This window comes from Martes martes, assembly GCF_963455335.1.
Source record: "Martes martes genome assembly, chromosome: 4".
In the NCBI taxonomy this organism is placed as follows: domain Eukaryota; kingdom Metazoa; phylum Chordata; class Mammalia; order Carnivora; family Mustelidae; genus Martes; species Martes martes.
The window spans coordinates 94,310,941-94,317,496 of NC_137891.1; positions in this window are offsets into that span (position 1 = coordinate 94,310,941).

Sequence of the window (6,556 nt, forward strand, 5' to 3'; positions counted from 1 at the left end):
AGGCTTCTCTCCCTGCTGGACCTGTGTGGCAGTCCGTCAGCCTGGGTTTCTGGCCTCGGCGTAGCTGCCTTCCAAGCACCTACCCATTGTTTGCATGACTTCAGTACCCCCAGCTTTAGGGCTGGTTCAGCCTCCCAGGTAACCTGGGGGTGAACCTCGGCCGTCCCAATCCCAGAGTCAGATGGAGAACGTGAACTCCTGAGTGGCCAACAGACCAGGATGACGGCAGAGTATCTCAGGGGACACAGGCCACGTGCAGAAGAGGTTAAACACATGGAGGTTGGGGTCTGACATACTTGAGCTCCATCGGCCCTGTCACTTCCGGCTGCTGTTACTTCTCTGAGAGGACCTCCGTCCTCTCTCAGTTACTTCCGTGAGAGGACTGATGGGTCTTACTCAGAGAAGTGTAGGTCACATTAATTAAGGTGACGCATATAAAAAGTACTTGTGCCGGATACCAAATCGGAGAGGTACTGTAAGGATGAACAGGTTGGGTAGGCCGGGATATACAAGCTGCCCATCCTCTCGGGCCGGAATTATGCCCTAGGGAGGATGGAAGAGAGGCCCACAGAGCAGCATGGGACACTCCCCCCATGACAAGCCACACGGACAGCTGGGTTTTTGTGGCAAAGGCCTGCAGTAGAGGAAAAGGGGTTGCCTCTGATCTGTTCCCTGAAGAACTCAGGGAAACTGGAATCTGCAGGGAGCACATATGGCCCACAAGCATCCTTCCGAAGTGGCAACCCACACCCAAGGCCCAGACATGCCTTCCTGCTGGGCTCACTCCCGGGGACATAACGGGCTTCTCTCCGTCCCCCAGCCAGGCCCTTCAGGTTCCAGTCCCCTCACCGATGTTCACGCCTTCCTGCCCAGTCTAGAAGAAAATCACTGTGTGACGCTCTGTGCTTCCTGAGGGCTGATTGACAAGGCAATATGTATGAGGTGAGCATTCCAATTACACTACAATTATCATACAAGTATTTACCAGCGGTTGGAAAACTATATGCCAAGATCGCTATATTCCAAGGTTAAGAGCGATTACCTACTGTTTTCAGGCAGTGGGATTCAAGGTTTTTATTTTCCACTTTGTGTTTTTCTATGTGTTGCAGATGAACACTATATGGGTTTTATTTTCATAGAATATCATTAGTTTTTTTTTTAAATAATAAAATTCATCACTGGCTTTTCTTTAAGTTTTTATTCAAATTCCAGTTTAGTTAACATACAGTGTAATATCAGCGTTAGGTGTACATTTAGTGATTCAACACTTTTTTACATCACCCGGCGCCATCATGACAAGGGCCCTCCTTAATCCCCTTCACCTGTTTCACCCATCCCCCATCCCCTCCCCTCTGGAACCATCAGTGTGTTCTCTAGAGTTAAGAGTCTGTTTCTTGGTTTGTGTCTCTTTTTTCCCTATGATCATTTTCGTTCTTAAATTCCACATATGAGCGAAATAATATGGTATTTGTCTTTCTCTAACTGACTTATTTTGCTTAACATAATACTAACTCCATCTGTATCATTGCAAATGACAAGGTTTTGTTCTCTTTATGGATGATGATATTACATTCTATATATATACCACGTCTTCTCTATCCATTCATCTATCAGCAGATACTTGGGCCATTTTCCATCATTTGGCTATCATAAATAATGCTGCTATAAAGATCGGGGTGCATGTATCCCTTTGAATTGGAATTTTGGATTCTTTGGGTAAATACTGAGTAGTGCAATTGCTGGGTTATTGGGTAATTCTATTTTGAACATATTGAGGAACCTCCATACTGTTTTCCAGAGTGGCTGCACCAGTTTGCATTCCCACCAACAGTGTAAGAGGGCTCCCCTTTCTCTGCATCCTCGCCAATACCCGTTGTTTCTTATGTTGTTGAGTCTAGCCATTCTGACAGGTGTGAGGTGATACCTCATTGTATTTTTGATTTGCATTTCCCTGATGATGAGTGATGTTGAGCATCTTTTTATGTGTCCATTGCCCATCTGGATGTCTTCTTTAGAGAAATGTCTATTCATGTCTTCTGTCCATTTTTTAATTGGACAGATTTAATTTATTCATTTTGGGGGTGTTGAGTCTTATAAGTTCTTTATATATTTTAGATACTAACTCTTTATCGAGTATGTCATTGGCAAATATCTTCTCCCACTCTCTAGATTACTTCTTAGTCTTATTGCTTGTTTCCTTCACTGGGCAAAAGTTTTTTAATTTTGATAAAGTCCCAATAGTTTTTTTTTGCTTTTGTTTCCCTTGCCTCAGGAGACATATCTAGTAAGAAGTTGCTATAGCTGATGTCAAAGAGGTCACTGCCTGCATTCTCCTTCAGGATTTTAATGGTTTCCTGTCTCACATTTAGGTCTTTCGTCCATTTTTAATTGGCCCTTGTGTTTGGTCTAAGAAAGCATTCCAGTCTTATTCTTTTGCATATGGCTGTCCAGTTTTCCCAACACCATTTATTGAAGAAACTGTCTTTTGTCCATTGGAAATTCTTTCCTGCTTTTTTGAAGATTAATTGATCATATAGCTGTAGGTCCATTTCTGAGTTTTCCATTATGTTCCATTGATTTATGTGTGTATTTTTTGTGCCAGTGCCATACGGTTTTGATCACCATAACTCTGTAATATAGCGTGAAGTCTTGAATTGTGATGCTTATAGCTTTGCTTTGCTTTTTCAAGGTTGCTTTGACCATTTGGGGTTTTGTGGTTCCATGCAAGCTTTAAGATTGTTTATTCTAGCTCTGTGACAAATGCTGGAGGTATTTTGATAGGGATTGCATCAAATGTGTAGATTGCTCTGGGCAGCGTAGACATTTTAATAATATCTGCTCTTCCAGTCCATGAGGATGGAATGTTTTCCCCTTGTGTCATCTTCAATTTCTTTCATTAGTGTTCTACAGTTTTCAACATACAAATCGTTCACCTCTTTGATTAGGTTTATTCCTAGATACCTTATGGTTTTTGGTATAATTGCAAATGGGATCAATTCCTTGATTTCTCTTTCTGCAACTTCATTATTAGTGTGGAGACATGCAACAGATTTCTGTATGTTGGCTTTATATCCTGAGACTTGACTGAATTCCCATCACTGGCTTTTCTTTCTTTCTTTTTTTTTTTAAATTCTATTTCTTAATGATTTTTTTAAAGATTTTACTTATTTATTTGTCAGAGAGAGAGAGAGAGAGCACAAGCAAAGGGAACAGCAGGCAGAGAGAGAAGCAGGCTCCTCGCTGAGCAAGGAGCCCGACGCAGGACTTAATCCCAGGACCCTGCACTAACATAACCTTCTTGTGTGATATACCTGAATATGTGTTGGCTGTGCCAGATTGTATTTTGCCAAGATGACCTCAACAATATTTCCCACTCACAAGCCCTTCTTCCAAGATGACGTTGATAATTCTCCCATCAACGCCTAAGTTCTTTCCTTGAATCTGAACAGATCTTTGGGATGCCCTCAATCGGCAGAGTACGATGAAAGTCATGTTGTGTGACTTCCAAGGGTAGGTCAAAAACTGCTGTGGGCTTCATCTCGCTCTGCTGCAGTGCTTGCTCTAAGGGAAGGTTGGTGCCAGAGAAGCAGTCCCACTGCCCTGAGGCCACCACGCTGTGAGGAAGCCCAAACGGGCCCAGGCTGAACGACACACGGAGAGTTCTTAAATCCACCCAAAGAAGAGAAGGCTCTCAGCTGCTTCACACCCCCACCATCCCAGCACCAGTCACGCTGACTGCAATTCTCCAGAGACCCTGAGCTAGGGAGGCCAAGCCCAACCCTTCCTGAATCCACAAGAGACAGAAACTGATTGTCCTTTCAAGTTTGAGGGCAGTGTGTTATGCAGCAACAGCTAACCAGAACAGTTTGATACCTGGAAGTGGTATGCTGTCTTCACAAGGCCAAAAACACTTGGCAGTGGCTTTGTAACTGGCAGGTGGTTGGGAGTTGGAAGGACCTTAGATTCTGTCCACGGCGAAGCCTGATTGCCTCTAGGAGTCTGTCAGTGTGGGCTTAAAGAAAAACATGATGGGAAGCTGGAGGACAGGGCAGTCTTTCTCTGCTGCAGCACAAATTCTGGTAACATGTTCGCCTGCAGTAAGGTGGAAACTAGGACCCGTAACGAAATAACTTGATGATCTGAGATTTGCAGGCAGAACATTGGCAGGGCCACCTGGCTGCGCTTCAGTCCCTGTGACTCAATGTGAGTGGAGAGAGATGAAGGAAAGGATGAACTGATATACATAATGGAGTGTCTGAAAATGGAACTTGCTCGTGTCCAACCTGTCCACCATCAACGATCCTCATATTAAGAAATGCACCAAACCTAAGGAGGGGCTATGAAGTCCTTTGTCCAAACTTCAGGAAGGTTCAAGATTGTGTCACTAGGCCAATGGCTCTCCGTCAGTGGCTTTTTTGTCCCCTCCCCACTCCCCCCCACCAGGCACATGTGGCACTGTTTAGAAACACTTTTGGTCATCACAACTGGGGGAGGCCGCTGGCATCAAGTGGTTAAGCTACCACTCCACCTCCTCCAGGGTACAGGGCCGGCCACAAGAACAAAAGATCATTTGGCCCAAAACATCAAGAGCATTGAGTTTGAGAAACTCACCTCAAACAGACGAAAGACCTTCTGGGGATAATTTTTGAGAAGTATGGTTGACACACAGTGTTGCCTTGGTTTTGGGGGCCCCGTGAGGCGATAGGACAACATACGCCTTATGCTGTACATCCCCCAAGTGCAACGATAAGGGTACATCTTTTCATCCCACAAAACTCTCAGCCTGTGTACTGGACACCATACTCAGCACCAGGGATACTACAGTGAGTATAAGCAGTTCCTGCTCCTACCCTCGGGAGACTGTCACTCAAGTTGGGTAAACAGAGGCTATGATAGGAGAAGAAAAGTAATACTGGATATTGGTGATAGAACAGTCATAAGCTCAGCCTCACCTCTCTTGGAATGTTTGAGATTGCTTTTCTTTCTCTAGTGTCTTTAGGTGGATGGTAATCTGGACCTGAGAGATGCATATTTGTTTCATGTCTTTACAGTCTCTCAGCACTGCCTTCACTGTAAGTCAAGAGTTTGGGTAGGTTGTGTTTTCATTTTCATTCATCTCCAAGCAGTTTTGTGATTTCTTTTGTGATTTCTTCTTTGACCCACTGGTTATTTGATAGCATGTCGCATAATTTTCGTGTATTTGCGCATTTCCCAACTTGGTTTCTGTTACTGGCTTCTGATTTCATTCCATTATGGCCAGACAACAGATTTTATGTTGTTTCAGTTGTATTAAATTTACTGAATTTTAATTATTTACAATAGCCAAATTATGGAAACACCCCAAGCGTCCATCAACTGAGGAATGAATAAAGGAGATGTGGTGGGTTAAAGCCTCTGCCTTCGGCTCAGATCATGATCTCAGGGTCCTGGGATCGAGCCCCTCATTGGGTTCCCTGCTCAGCAGGGAGCCTGCTTCCCCCTCTCTCTCTGCCTGCCTCTCTGCCTACTTGTGATCTCTGTCTGTCAAATAAATAAATAAAATCTTAAAAAAGAAAAAAGGACATGTGGTGTATATATACAGTGGAATATTACTCAACCATGAAAAAGGGAAATCTTGCCTTTTCCAACGAGAAGGATAGAGCTAGAGAGTATTATGCTAAGTGAAACAAGTCAGTCAAAGACAAATATCTTAGGATTTCACTTGTATGTGGAATTTAAGAAACAAAATAAATGAGCGAAGGGGAAAAAAAGAAATTGAGAGAGACAAACCAAGACACAGACTCTTAACTCTAGAGAACACACTGATGGTCACCAGAGGGGAGGTGGGGGGAGGGGAAATGGGTGAAACAGATGTTGGGGATTAAGGAGGGCACTTGCTGTGATGAGTACCGGGTGTCCTATAGAAGTGTTAAATCCCTACATTGTACACCTGAAACTAATATAATACTGTGTATTAGCTATACTGGAGTTAAAATAGAATAAAATAATAAAATAAAAACTTACTGAATTTTGTCTTATGCTCTATTCTGGAGAATGTACTCTGTGTATTTAAGAAGAACTTGTATTCTGCTCTTGTTAGGTGCAGTGTTCTATAGATGTTTGTTAGATTATGTTGCTCTACCGTCTTGTTCAAGTCTTTCTCAAATTCACTTTCTTAATGAGATGTACCCTGACCTACTCCATTTAAGCTGAAAATTACCCCACCATTCCCACCATCATGCTCAGCTGTCCTTACCTTCCTCTCTATCTCTCTTACTAGCATACTAGATAATTAGTATTAATTATTACATTTATTTCTTACTGTCCATCTTCTCCCCGAAGAATGTAAGCCACCAAAAGAACTGGCATTTTAAATAATAATCTTTTTTTTTTTTTTTACTGCTATAGCCTGAACACTTAAAGAGGACCGAGTGCCAAGTAGGGTTGAATGAATTTTTATTGAATAAATGAACAAATGTCTACAACTTCTCCAATTCCCTGTATTAAGAGACTTCATAATTTTTTTTTTTTGCTGTGATAACTTTATTTCACAAAATAGTGGCATTGGATGAGAATT